Source organism: Dipodomys spectabilis, unplaced genomic scaffold (genome assembly GCF_019054845.1).
Source record: "Dipodomys spectabilis isolate Male_0828 unplaced genomic scaffold, ASM1905484v1 ptg000334l, whole genome shotgun sequence".
Taxonomy (NCBI): domain Eukaryota; kingdom Metazoa; phylum Chordata; class Mammalia; order Rodentia; family Heteromyidae; genus Dipodomys; species Dipodomys spectabilis.
This window is the reverse complement of record NW_024871011.1, coordinates 1,379,159-1,394,644: the sequence shown is the minus strand read 5'-3', so window position 1 is coordinate 1,394,644 and position 15,486 is coordinate 1,379,159. Positions and strand designations below refer to the sequence as shown.

Sequence of the window (15,486 nt, the reverse complement as noted above, 5' to 3'; positions counted from 1 at the left end):
ATTGAAAATGTGTTTGTTTTTGTGGGCAAGATGTGACTCCTGAAGGCAGCAGACAGAAGGATCTTGCTTTTTAATCCAAGTAGACAGACTTTGTTGCTTAATTGGAGAGTTAAATCCGTTAATGTTGAGAGATAGAACTGAGAAGTATTTGAGAGTTCCTGCCATTTTATCCAACTTCTTCGGGCTGCGGCAACTGTGTTCTTCCTATGGTTCTTGGATTCTCAGTTTGGGTGCTGTTTCTTGGCCTTTATTGTGGTCTTGTTGGTTTTCTCTGTGGAGGATATCTTTAAGATTCTTTTGTAGGGTTGGTGTGGTGGAGATATATAGTTTCAATTTTTCTTTGCCATGGAAGTGTTTTATTTGACCTCTGATTATTAAGGAGAGTATAGCTGGGTAAAGTATTCCTGGTTGTTGTTTGTCTTTAGGGCATTGCTTACATCATTCTAGTCTCTTCTTGCTTTGATTGTCTCTGCTGAGAAATCTGAGGTGATTCTAATTGGTTTCCCTTTATAGGTGATTGATCTTTTCTTCATGACAACTTTAAGGATCTTTTCCTTGGTCTGAATTGATCCTGTGCATATAATGTGACAATGGGAAATCCTGTTCTGGTCTGGTCTATTGGGAGTTCTAAAAGCTTCTTGTATCTGAATAGGCCTATCTTTTTGCATGTTTGGGAAGTTCTCTGCTAGGATCCTGTTAAACAAATTTCCTAGACCATGGACTTCTGGTTCTACGTGCTCCTCTACAACAATTATCCTCAGATTAGACCTTCTAATGGTGTCTTCCAAGGGTTGAATATTGAATAGATCTATCATATTTCTTAGATTTGTCTAGGATGGTTTTATGTCCTTTCTCTATAATATCTAGGATGTCTTCTATCCTCAGAATTCAATCTTCTTCATGGTCTATTCAACTATCCAGATTTTCTACTTTTTTTTTTCTTTTCCTTCTAGTTGGTCGGCTTTTATGACTTCAAATTCTTTGTTGGATCTTTGTTTTAGATCTTGTATGAAATTCTTTACTTCCTTAATTTGGTGTTCAATGTTTATTCTCAATTCACTTAGTTGATTGTTATGATTTCCTTGGAATTCCATTCCTTCTGTTGGGATCCATTCAGCATTCCCTTTGTGGACTCCCTGACTTCTTTCAGCTCTCTGTTTATGGATTCCATGAATGCCTCTATTGATCTTTGTCTATGCTCATCCTGCTCTTGCAATTCCTGTATTACTCTTTGATTAGCTTCCTCACGTTCATGCAATTACTCTAGTTCTCTTTGACTGATCTCAGCCTGCTCACACAATTCTTTTATTTCTCTTTGAGTGTTCTCAAGCTGCTCATGCAATTCCTTTATCTATCTTTGAGTAGCTTCCTCACACCCATGAGCTTCCTGTTTTGATCTTGGGTTTGCTTCCTCTCTCTCCCTATCATGCTCAAACAGAGTCCTTTGCAGGTTTTCAATCTTTTTATTTATCATGTTTAACATTATTGTTTGTAGAGCTTTTTGGGAGTTCTCCTCTGGATTATTCATTATCTGTTCTGTCCACTGATTATCATGAGTGGGAGTTGAGATACCCGGACGTGACATTTTTCTTGTGTTTTTCTGGGTTATTTTGCCCATTTGGAATGAGAGTAACAGCAGTTTGTGCTAGAAAACTATCTTAAGGCAAGCATCAGCCAAGTCTGTAGTTGCACAGTCAAAAGCATGCAGATATAATCTAGTTCAACAGATATATTTTTCAACATCAAACAACTATGCATTAATAGGCTACGAACAGCAAAGAAGAATTTGGCAAACCAGAAGTTATTAGTTTTAGCGAGAGATGTGGGTATAAATAGGAATAGAGGGATGTGGAAAGGTAGAGGGAGAGCTAACTTAGTCCTAATCTAAAAGCAGGGAATAGGTTGGATAGAATGATAGTAGAGCCCGGGGAAAAAAGAAAGAGAAAAAAAGACAAGGAAAAATAGTAAAACAAAAATTAAAAACTTAAAAGTGAAACACTTAAAATTATGCAAATTAAAAACATAATATTTAGAGAAGTACGGGAATAGGATAAGAGAAAGGGAGGGATAGAAAGGAGACGTGAAAAATTAAAAAATAAAAATGCTTAAATTTTATACTGGTATATAGATGTAGTACTGCTATTTAGGAATTTAATTCTAAGAGGTTTTGAATTCAGTAACGAATTTCTGGATTAAGTGTATATACAATGGGGGATAAATTTTCCTTGTATGTTTTTAATATATATTTTTATTATAAATACTGTACAGAGGGGTTACAGTTACATAAGTAAGGTAATGAGTACATTTCTTATTGAGCATTGTTACCTCCTCCTTTGTTTTTAACCCTACCATCCCTTCCCTTCACACCAGCCCACCTCCCCCCTTCACCCATCCTCTGGTAGAGTGTCTTGTATATTTCATTGTTACAATGGGTCAACCAGTATCCTTTCCTTATATCTTAAATGAAGAAATGCTGGCTTGATTTATGCTGAATCTACTTTTGTAGACACATCTAAAAATCACTGGCCAAGTCCAAGAGCACATAAATGAAATGCCATCTTTTTTTTATCAGTTGGTATAATTGTGTTCTACACATTTATTGACAGGTTAAAAATTATTCTCAAACTTTAAAACATTAAAAATACTTTCTTTTTTTTCTTATTTTCTTGGCCAGGAAATCAGCAAGAACTCAGTCAGCATTTCTCATATAGGAATTTTCACATGGGTTAGTAAAATGTATATGTAGAGTCCAGTTTTCGGAGGACTCACACATCTGCCTAGGAATTCATGCTGGTTGTTGGGGAAAGAGCTCAAGTAAGGATGCCATTTAAAGCCTTATAACTTTACCCTTTACCAGGGTATTTTCCTGCTACTTCGGTGGTTGAGAGTGTCTACAAGAGTAAGCATTCCGTGAGAAGCAGGGAGACACCATATCACTTATACTTACTGAGGTTTCCAAGTGACTTGCTATCACTTGTACTGCATTTTGTAAATCAAATCTTGAACTATTAGAGACAAATACATCTTCAACATATATTGTTCCAAGTATTCCGTTTAAGGCATATTCAACAACTGGTGGAAATTGTGTTGGCTGTAATTATGTGTCTTTCTCCATGTGCGCATGTATACATGTGTATATGTATGTGTGTGACTAGTAACATACATGTGTACATTATGGCTTATATCATCAAATAAAGTAAGGAATCTAAATTTTTAACAAAAACTGTATAGTTAAAGTCTTAACCCTTCACTCTGCTTCTTTACACAAAGACTTTGCAACTTCTCATTAATAAAGTTTCCATATACTCTAAAATGTACATACTTAGTACTTAATGTCTACTACCATAAATCTTAAATACTTTATCAAAAAGTTTTATACCTGCCAAACAGTCCTATTTTTGGCATATATAAGCAAAATCCCAAAATTAAGCATATTTAAAACATTAAAACTGTTTTTTGGGGGGGAGGGTCCGGTTGTGGGGCATGAACTCTGGGCCTGGGCACTGTCCCTCAGCTCTTCAGCTCAAGGCTAGCACTCTACCACTTGAGCCACAGCGTCACTTACCGCTTTTTTCTTTTTGCTTATGTGGTGCTGAGGAATAGATCCCAGGGCCTCATGCATGCAAGGCAAGCACTCTACCACTGAGCCACCTTCCCAGCCCTAAAACATTAAAACTTTAACAAACCTAAACACTTGCTGCAATGTTCATTTTGACAGGTGCCTTGTATAGAATAATTGAATCCCTCCTCCTACACATCTCTTGAACTACAAATATCTGGAATTATTTTGTTTTTGGCATGTCTATCTTGATTTTATTCTTAAATGTGTGCTTATGTAAGAAGTACATGATTCTAAAATTTCACAACAATTCTTTTGAACTTATTTTTGTTGAATTGTCTAGTTTCATAAAATCAATACAAATTATACTTTATATATAAAAAATGTTCTTTGCTTAATTTAGCATCACATGCACTAACATTGGAACGATACAGAAAAGATTAGCATGCCCCCTGCGCAAGGATGACATGAAAATTCGTGGAGCATTCCATATTTTTACAACAACAGATGCTGAAAGGTATGTGGCCACAAGGGAGCCGTACTGCATTCTTGGTGGGAGTGTAAACTTGTTCAACTACTTTGGAAAGCAGTATGTAGGTTCCTCAAAAGACTCCACATAAAACTCCTCTATGACACATTAATCCCACTTTTGGGGATCTACCCAAATGATCATAAACAAGACCATACTAAAACTACCAGCACAACTATGGTTATTGCAACATTATTTACGATAGCTAGTATATGGAACCAACCCAGATGCCCTCACAAGATGAATGGATCAAGAAAATGTGGTATATATACACAATGGAATTCTATGCCTCCATCAGAAAGAATGACATCGCCCAATTTGTTAGGAAATGGAAAGTCTTGGAAAAAATTTTATTGAGTGAAGTAACCCAAGTCCAAAGAATCATAGTTCCCATGATTTCCCTTATTTTCAATAACAAATGTATGTCTGGGATAAGCAGAAAAGTTGAAAAGCTATGTACATAGAACCAGATAAGATGATGTTAAAGAAATTGAACCCCAAGATAGTGACACAAGTGGTTTTTTCTTTCTTGCTATTGTTTCTAACGTACTTATAATGAGCGATGGCATTTTTTTTTTGTTTCTTTGTATGTTTCTCCCCACGCTATAACCCCTGTTTTCTCTGTATTTGAAGTTGGTGCACATACATCTTGAATGTATGCTTCTCTAATTTGGGGAGGGGAAGGGAAAAATTGCTCAAATAAGGATACAGGTTGACCCATTGTAACAATGAGATGCACAAGACACTATGTTGAAAAATGAACTTTACAATTTAGGTGGAGGAAGGAAGGGGGAGGGGAGTGTACTTGTGGAGGTGGAAGGGAAGGGATGGTAGGGGAAATATAAAGGAGGAGGTAAGAATTCTTGTTAGGAAATGTACTAGTTTCCTTGTTCATGTAAATGTGACTCCTCTGCACAGTATTATTACAAAAAAAACATATAAAAATGTTCTGAGATGGAAGAGTTTATTTCCTCTATTTTATCCATATAATATCGCTAACAAAGAAATTAATGCAGAACACTGATATGAAGGTAATTTGAATAAATGTATGTGAGTGTGAGTGCCGCAGCGTTCAAGCAAACACGCATGTACCTGCTAACACACATCATACATGTATATCATCATGCTCAGAGATAAAAATCAGGACTTCAAGGTCTTGCTAGGCCTTTCCTATCTAGATTGGTGATCTACTATGTAAGCTACATCTCAATTCCTGGCTCTTTGCTAGTTCATTAAACATTTTGAAAAATAATTTCATGAAGTTTTTTTTTTTTTGGCCCTGATTGGCTCCCAAGTGTAATCTACAGATCTCAGTCTCCTGAGCAAATATTCAGAGTAGATAGAATTATAAGTGTGACCAGCCAGCACAATGTTTTTAGAATAATTTTAAAAATAAAAGAAAATTTACTTTATGGGTGCCTGTTGTATCATCTCCTTATTTGAAAGCCTTTTGGAGTGATTATATGTCAATTTAATTCGTTTGGGGATTGTGAAAAGATAGTAAGTGATGATATTTAAAAGTTCTGGTACGTTTTAAAAAAGAAACTGGAACTGTGGGACAGAAGAAATTTGGCTGTCTTCGGACCTCAATTTGTAAGCTCAGCTCTGTGCATGATACCCCAATGTCACCACCACAGTCTGTGTTGAAGACAAAATGTGATAGAAAACAATCACCATTTGTAATATTTGCTACGCTATTATTTCTTGGGCAATATGAATATTGAATTGAGAGTGTAAGAGAATGGAGAGATTTTATCCACCTTTTTGGTATTGCTGAAAGACTTTTGGAAACTTTGACTCATTTTCTTCCTCACTGTGTGTGTCTTTGGGCCATGCACTTACTGTCTTTAACTATAAATTTTCCCAACAATACAATGGTAATAACATTAGCATTATAACGAATGTTATCTTAAGAATTAAGAGCATAAAACTTGTGAAACCCTTAACGTAAACCTATGAATGAGCTTTGAGTTTAGCCAGCATTCTTTTTTAAATACCAAATAGAATGTGATAAGTAATACAGAAACCATTACATGTAGTGTGAGCAACCAGAAGTAATATCTATTGACCATGCTTTGCTTCCAAGGAAGCCAGTGGATAACTTATGCTGTAAATCAAACTGGTTATCTTATGTTGTGATAATATAAAAATAACAGGGACAGAACGATGAAGGAATGTTGTAGACTGAGGTGAAATCCATATGAAAATGTGCAAAACTGATAAAACATAAAAGTATCTGAGCAGCATATTGTGTTTTGTATCATTTAAGTTACATCGCAAAGATAAGGAAGACCTAGAAGAATAAATTGTCTTTTTAATATTCTATCGTTGGTCCTTAGAAGGATGAACACTGTCCTCATTTTTGTAGAGGCATCATCAGATGAGGGGAACTATAATTTTTGTTTGCTTCCTTCCATTTATTCTTCAGTTTGAAATCTGAATTACATGAGACTGAAAGAAACCAAGTTAAATTATTCATGCAGGAAAGAACAAAGTAAAATAAATAAAATATATATAGCCTTATAAAAGGTCTAACTAAATTGAGTTATAGAGTCTCAAGCGTCAACAGAAAAATGATTTAAGCAATATCATGTTATTAAAAATTTAAAAATGTTAGGAGCTGCTTATTTTTTTCCTTTCTACTACCTTGAATTAATTATTGATTTTCTATAGAGAGATTAAAGATGAGATTAACAAGAAACTTGATTAAAAATGGACAAAAGTTCTGAATAGACATGTTTTCCAAAAAGCCCTGAAAATCGCCTGTGGATTTACAAATTTGTATTTAATACAACGTCTATGTTGGCTTAATGCTTTGTGAGCAGAAGTCATTAGAGAAATGCAATTCAAAATTACTATGATACTACTTCTTAACTATTATAACTCATAAAAATAGCCAAAGAACCAGGTGTGGTGGTAAAGGCTGGTAATTCCAAGTGATTAGAGGTTGGAGTAAAAGGATTTGAGTCTAAGGCTAGTCTTGGGTACTGCACACAGTAAAAACATGTCCTTTAAAAAAACTAAAAAGGTAAAAATGTTGGCTGGTGACACTGTGGAGAAAAGGAAATTTTCTACACTCTTGGTCAAAATACAGGTTAGTGTTCTCCTTGTAGAAAGTTGTATGCAGTTTCCTAAAGAAATCCAAAGTTGAAATATTGTCTGACCCACCAATCATGTGATTATTTGTCTGTGGGTAACTCATAAATGTATCTGTAGTTCACTGTTACTCACATTATTCACCACAACAGCCAAGATATAAATCGAAGTCCAGTGTTCAACTACAAACTAATAAAGCAACTGTGGTACATGCACACATATCCTTTTCTGGTGATCCCAAAGTAATTTTTTTATTATTTTCCTGTTTCCATGTGATTAAGCTCCAAATCAGAAATCCAGATATATGATTTAATTTAACCAAAACTATTTATTGAGTATAAGGACCTTCTACTCTCTACATTCTTCACAATAAGATCACCAAATATGATGAGTCTGAAATAATTAGTTTCTTTTTGACCTATGTTAATATTCTTTACAATGTGAGTGAAATGTTTAAAAAGTAGTATTTGTTTTAGCTTAATTGCTCTGAAGAGACAATAAATGATATTATCAAAGCTTAAAAATGATTTGATTTAAAATTTAGAATTCAGGAAATTGTTTTAACCAGTCTGGTTACTGGAGCCTTCACTACAAACTCATGAGAAAATTTATATTGATAAAGGAAAAATCTGGGGTTAGATATTTATGAATAAAAAATCATGTCATTCTGAATATGTAGAGCTGCATATAAAACATAGAAAATTTAGCTTTTAAATACCTGAATATGCTAGTACATTTAATTGCAGGGTAAGTACTTGTTCTGAAAGGAGATAAAATTGCACTTATTTTGAAATGTAAACCTAAGTATTTATTTGAATAAAAGACAATGTTTAAAATATCACTCATTCAAGAAACAAGATATACAGTTAGTTGTTTCTCATGTCAATTATGTTCTCTAAACTTACTACAAAGACTAGATTAGTAAACCTAATTCATTGCTTTGTAGGGAAATATCAATTCCGTTTCTTAAAACTCATGAGAATAACTTTTTCTCAAACAATTGCTAAGTCACTGTTTTATATTTTTTGTCAAAGAATCTTATTCGATAAATTTTTATTCATTAAGTTAAATAATTGGCAAACAATATAAATTATGCATGGACAAATTTTATCTAGCACGAGTTTTTTTTTCAAAAGTCAGATCATGGCTCCCTTAAAGAACACTAGAAGGCAGTGTGTTCTTTATTAATTTTTAGTTATTTTGTTAATAGATAGTAATTGTCAGAAGTGACAATTCCATAATATATTTAACGTATTGGATTTTACTCCCTCTATTTCCTTCTCATTACTCCTTCCTCCAAAGATCTTCTGTTTTTCACATAAAATTACATCTTTATAGATTCGCATATAAACTAATTTGGAAGATTGAAGCTAAACTGCAAGATAATTCAAAATGTACAGAGAATTAATAGGATGAATAAAAACCTGAATATTTTTTGTTAATTTTTGAATTGAGTTATCATTATTATTATGGTTAGGATCCCAGGATTAGAGAAATAGAAAATTTAGGTTCATCAGAGGATGACCCATTGCAACAATGATACTCACAAGACACTATGTTGAAAATGAAGATTACACCATGAGGAGGAAGGGGTAAGTGAAGTGGGGAGGGATCTGATAGTGGGAGAACAAGAAAGAAGTGGGTAACAATGCTCAACAAGAAACGTACTCCTTACCTTACACGTGTAACTAATCCTTCTTTAAAGCACCTTTTCAACAAAATAAAATTTTTTTAAAATAATGAACAATAAAACCTGACTGGAAATAGAAAAACACTTAAAAATATATTCAAAATGCAAGTAAAATTTAGACCTACAGGCTGAGCAAGAGTTAGGATAAATATGAAAAAGTGGCTTGCTATTAACATGATGATTTGGTTACATCTAGGCTTAGGATTAGGAAATGTGTGCCAGTTAGAGCTGGGTTAGGATCAGAAAAACATGTAAGACATTGTGTAAAACTGCCACATATTTTAAGAAGAATGAATGGCAAGAATGAATGAAAACCAGTCTGTGTTACTTTAAACATTCAGATATAATTTGGTTTAAAGTGAGAGATACTTTTTTGTTCCCATTAGGGTTAGGGAAGGATAAGCTTTACGGTAAATTTTAGTTTTCCAATAAGAAATAGAAGCCAAAAAAAATGTGCGATTGAATAGAATCTAGACAATTTTCCTTACATTAGCCATTTGGTGTTAAATCAGAATGTGATTTGGATTAGGTTTCTGGTTAACCGGGGTTGAGGATAGAGTAAAGAAATGGGTTAAACTAGTGGCTCACGCCTATTATCCTAGTTACTCAGGAAGCTGTTTTTGAGGATCACAGTTCAAAGGTAGCCCAGGCAGGAAAGTCCATGAGATTTGCTTATCTCAATAGATGCAGAAAAAGCATTCGACAAGATCCAACACCCTTTCCTGATGAAGGTTTTGGAAAAATTAGGAATCCATGGAACATTCCTCAATACAATAAAGGCTGTATATGACAAACCTACAGCCAGCATTATACTCAATGGTGAAAAACTAAAGCCATTTCCTCTTAACTCAGGAACAAGACAAGGATGCCCACTCTCTCCACTCCTCTTCAATCTAGTATTAGAATGCCTAGCTACAGCAATAAGACAAGATGCAGACATAAAGGGGATCCAAATAGGGAAAGAAGAAATAAAGCTCTCCCTCTTTGCAGATGACATGATCTTGTATTTAAAGAATCCCATAGACTCCACTCCCAAATTACTCAAACTGATTCAAAACTTTGGCAAAGTAGCAGGTTATAAAATTAACCCCCAAAAATCAATGGCTTTTCTGTATGCCAACAATGAGAAAAGTGTGGCTGAAATTAGGAAAGCAACTCCATTTGTAATAGCCCCACAAAAAATAAAATACCTAGGAATTAACTTAACTAAAGAAGAGAAGGACCTCTATGATGAAAACTTTAAAATCTTGAAAAAGGAAATCAACACAGAACTTAAAAAATGGCAAAACCGTCCATGAGATTTTTATCTCAAATTAACCACCATAAAACACAAAAGCAGTGCTATGAGGTAAAGAACTCAGGGATCATGCCCTGGCCCAGAGTGCAAGCCCCACGACCGACAAAAAGAAAAAAAAAAAGAAATGTTAAATACTAAGTAAAGCTGAAACTTTTTAGGTTCTAGGAATTTAGGAAAAGCTGGGATAATGGAAGTACAATGCATTTCACAATATGAGGGTTTGAGATCAATGAGTATAATGATTCCTATTATGGAACAAAATACATTCAGAGTTAAGAGTGAAAAAATCTGTAGGGTTTACAGAAAACCTGCAATTTATTTCAAGAATTACCAGTGGAATTTCAGTTAGGCTTGCACAAAACGAGCATTTTTCATACATTTTAGAATTGGGATACGAGTACTGTCAAGGTTATGGTTAGGATTCCAGCCATGGTTAGGCTTAGAGTAAAGGAGAAAAAAAATGAGGGTCAAATTGAAGGTAAATTTTAATATATGCCTGGTAAGAATTAGAATGAATGTATACTAGAGTATTGCTATTAATATATGAATCTTCTTACAATTAGGCTGATGGTTATTCTCAATGTTCCAGTTAAGAAAGATTAAGTTTAGTGTTAGAAAATGACTAAGATATTGGAAAAAATTGAAACTTATGTTTGGAAGGGTGAGTGAAAACTAGTGTATTTGTGTTAGTGTTAGCATTGCCATATAATTTGGATTAAGATTAGGATCAGTATTTTCTTCTGATTTATTTACTGTTACGAATAAGAAAGCTTTTAGTATAAAATTGTGTTCACTAACAAGTAGAAGCAAATATGTGAGGCTGAATAATAACTAAGACATTATCATTATATGTATTTCTCAGTGATCATTCTTGTAGTGATTAATGAGAGTTTTCCAGCCAGGTTTAGGTTGAGAGTTAGCGGTAAGTAATGGACCAGATGGTAAGTAAATCTGAAACTTTTCAGATACAGTGGTTCAGGTAAAGGTAGAATCAATGGAAACTACAGTATTTTTCCTGATAAGAGAACTTGAGGACAAGTAATATAATGGCTCATGTGAGGGAACAAGATAACTTTAGTGGTAGAGTCAGAAAATTTGTGGGAATTAGAGCAAACTGAAACTCATTTCCAGAGTGAAAACTGGAATATTCATTAGAATGATTAAAAACTAGAGTATCTTCCTTAAACATTAGAATTGGATTATCATTAGGGTGAAAGTTAGGTTTTAAAGAGAAGGTCACCATCTCTGATCTGTCAGTGGCCTTGAAATTAGATGTTCAAATAGGACAAACTTATTTAGGCTTTTTGGTGGAAGAAAGGAGTATTACTAGGGTTCTATCTAGGAGTTCTCTGCTTGCTAGACAGGACTTTTGTTGTATAGCACCAAGCAGCTCAACCAATATTGCCATACTTCTAGTCCATATAATTTGCTTGAGGTCTTGCACTTTTTGCACAGATGTGATCTTAGATTGACTGAGACTTTATTACCTATGCCTCCCACATAATTAGCTAGGATTTCAGATGTAAATCACGATGGCTAGCTCATTTGTTGAGATGGTAGATGGCTGTCTTGGCAGTTATAGCTAAGATATGGAACCAACCCAGGTGCTCCTTCCTATGCCTCATCAGAAAGAATGACATAGTTCCATTTGTTATGAAATGGAAAGTCTTGGAAAAATTATATTAAGTGAAATAAACCAGGCCCCAAGAAACTTATGTCCCAGGGTTTCCCTTATTTGCAATAACTAGTATATGTCTGAGACAAGTAGAAAAGGTCAGGTAAGTTGATGTGAGGCAAAATGAACCCCAAGATAAGGCTTCAAACTTTTTTTTTCTTTCTTTTGCTTGTTTCTAACATATTTATAAGATGATTTTTTTGTTGCTTTGTATGGCCCTCCCCCACAGTATAACCCCTGTTTTCACTGTATTTTATGGTGGTATAATTTGTGGAGGGGAAGGGAAAACCAAATTGTTTAAATAGGGATATAGGTGGACCCATTGCAACAATGAGATGTTTAAGATATTATGTTGAAAAACTAACATTACTACTGTGGCTTGGGGTGGGGGGACGAGGGGTGGGGGGGAATGCAAAGTGATGGGAAGGGGAAACAAAGGAGAAGGCAACAATTCTTGATAAGAAATGTACTCATTACATAGCCCATGTAATTGCAAACCCTCTGTATGGTATTTGCCCAATAAAAAAGAGAAAATGTGATATATATATATATATATATGCATATATGTATATATATATATGTGTGTATATGTATATGTATATATATGCGTGTGTGGGTGTATATATATAATGGAATTCTATGCCTCTATCAGAAAAATGACATCTCCCATTTGTAAGGAAATGGAAAGATGTGAAAAAAATTATATTAAGTGAAATATTCCATGCCCAAATAAATATAGGTCCCATAGTTTCCTTTACTTGTAATAACTAGTACATGGTACCATATGACCATTAAAGATGATGTTAATTGAAATGAACCCCAAGATAGGGACACAGCTGAATTTTTATTCCATGAGATTCTTATCTCTATATAATCCCCAAAATAAAGTTGGAAGAGGAGCTGCGGTTCATGTATATAGCACCACCCACTAGGGAAAAAGCTTAAGTGAGAAGTTAAGATCCTTAGTTTAAACCACAATATCAGCACTCAAAATAGTTGATTTCTTTTCCTTGAGGTTTTTATTAAATTGCTCAGAAAATAATCAATATTGAATTTATGTTTAACCTTACTATTAAAATCTAGTTATATTTATTGATGTTATTCTTTGTTTTCCTAAATTTTACTCACACATTAATATCCAGTAATGGAAAGGGGTGATTATTATTTCACAAGTTTTTATGGCAGTTGAATATGTGTATGATAGATGCATACAAGGAATTTGGACTGAAAATAGATATGTGTAAGCTCTTCACATAAATGATAGTTGAAGAAGCTGTGGGCCTGTATGAAATAAATGAAAGAAACAGCAAGGGAAGATAAGGTATGATTCTGGAAAACACAATTTTGAAAGAAAAAAATCAAGTAAAATATGTAGCTTTTACTAAGAACTTTTTAACAAACAGACACATTTTATTCCTTATTTCTACTGTAAGGCTTTTCAGTAAAGTTTATTTTACGAAGTTAAACATGATTGACAATTAATACTAACTGGCTTCTGTCTCAGGTAAGCAATTATTTTAGCCAGTTGCCAGGGGTGCATGCTTATAATCCTAGCTACTCAGAGGGTTGAGATTACAGGGGTGAGCCACTGGCCCCCGGCAGTATAATTATTTTGAAAAAGAAAAAACCCATGATTGTATCCTTAAAAATTACAATCTAGAAAGTGTATCTGTAATGTTAGTTGTGTCAAGTCACCATAGGCAGCTATCATTTTTAGATCTCACTATGTCCTGTCTAATGCCAGATAATATTTCATTAATTTATTTTACTTTTTCTAACAAAGTTCATTATGAATGGCGACAGCACAATTTTCTAGTGAGCATCAACAATTCTTCAACATATTTATTTCAACAAACAGCACTTTGCATTTGGTTGTTGCTGTTGTTGCTAAATTTTGCCAGACTGGGGCTTGAAATCAGGGCCTGGGCCCTATCCCTGAGCTTCTTTGATCCAGACTAGCACTCTACCAATTGAGCCACATTACCAATTCCAATTTTTCTGCTTATATCATACTGAGTAATCAAATCAAGTGCTTCATGCATGCGAGGCCAGCACTCTACAACTAACCATATTCCCAGTTATTGGGACTGTTGTTGTTGTTGTTGTTTTTAATTTAATTTTAATTTATTTGAGAACATACTGTACAGAGGGGTTACAATTACATGGGCAGGATAATGCATACATTTCTTACCAAGCATTGCAGCCTCCTCCTTTTTTACCCTTCACCTCCCTTCCCAACCTCCCCCCTCCCCCCCACCCAATCATACCCCCCCTCCCAAGTCGTTTAAGGATTCAGGTGGACCTGTTGCAACAATGAGAAGTACAAAATGTCATGTCAAAACCAGCTTTACAATGTTGTTGTTGTTTTAAGATAGCATTTTACTATGTGTCCTTCTGTTGGCCTAAAACATAGGCTGGTCTCAAGCTAACTTCTAAATCATCCTCTCAAGTTCAGAGATTACACACATTGACCACCATATTCGGCTCAGGATTCTTTGTGAGAGAATACTCTTTCAGATATAGAAAGAGTTATTCTGTCTTCCTTGGAGTCTATGGTTTTTGCATTCAGCACTTCTAATCACATTCTTGTCCTGCTGTGTTTCCACTTCTAGATCAATAGAAATATTTCAGGTTCTGAACTTGAAGCTGATCCCTGCCATCCAACAACATCACATTCTTGTGAATAGCACTAGCTGGCCTCATGAGCATAGAAGCCAGCTGGAGCTTAGCTATCTGATGGCCTTGGGCTCCAACAATGCAATCATTTCTGTGCACAGACTGAAAACTGTCATGGGTAATTTTGATTTATTCCATATTATTCTCAGCTAAATTCTATTTTCAGGTTTGTTTGCTTTATGATCTCTTAAATATTAATTACTATTGTCCTACATTCTCAATTCTCAAAAGTAACATATATGTCTTACTCTAAAATTCATTCAAACATGCAAAAATATTAATGTAGTTGCTGTCCACCTATGGCTCATATTTTAAAACCTGGCTACTTTAGAGGTAAAAATCGGAGGATCCTGGTTTAAAACAGCCTATGCAGAAGAATCTGAGATATTTCTCCAATTGAGAAACCAAAATCCAGAAGTGGAGATGTGGCTCTCATGGTAGAGTGTCAGCTTTGAGCAAAAAGACTAAACAGGAATATTAGTTCACTTCTGACTCCATTATTTACTCATGGAACACACACACACACACACACACACACACACACACACACACACACACACACAAACACATAATCTACATTCTCTTTGAGTCCCCTTCTTGAGCAGTGTTCAATGCCATTAGCTTAATGCATGTTTTCTCCAAATTATCATGGTAGGGAATAAACTACACTTGCATTTATGATAATGCACTTTTTTTGTACTTTTTGTTATGCAGTTTTTTTGTACTTATGTGAGAGAACAGTATTTTGTGAAGACTAAACAGAAATCAATGTGTGAGTAAATAGGTAGGTGACAGACTGAAAAATGCAGATAATACCACTTGAAATTTTATTTCTTCAAATTTAAATATATATACATATGTATGTATTTAAAATTTCTGCCAAGATTTTATTTCCATTAACAATAATCTATATGTTCCATTATATTAATTTAGCATATTGTATGTCTCAGAGTAGATTTATATT

At 34.5% G+C, this 15,486-nt stretch overlaps 1 non-coding gene across 1 annotated transcript; it reads left to right on the top strand.

The window, feature by feature from the left end:
• Positions 1-3,953: 3,953 nt before the first annotated feature.
• On the top strand, positions 3,954-4,056 carry LOC122095091. The gene has a single exon (XR_006145032.1). It is a non-coding gene; the product is annotated as a U6 spliceosomal RNA (small nuclear RNA).
• The last annotated feature ends 11,430 nt before the right edge of the window (positions 4,057-15,486 follow it).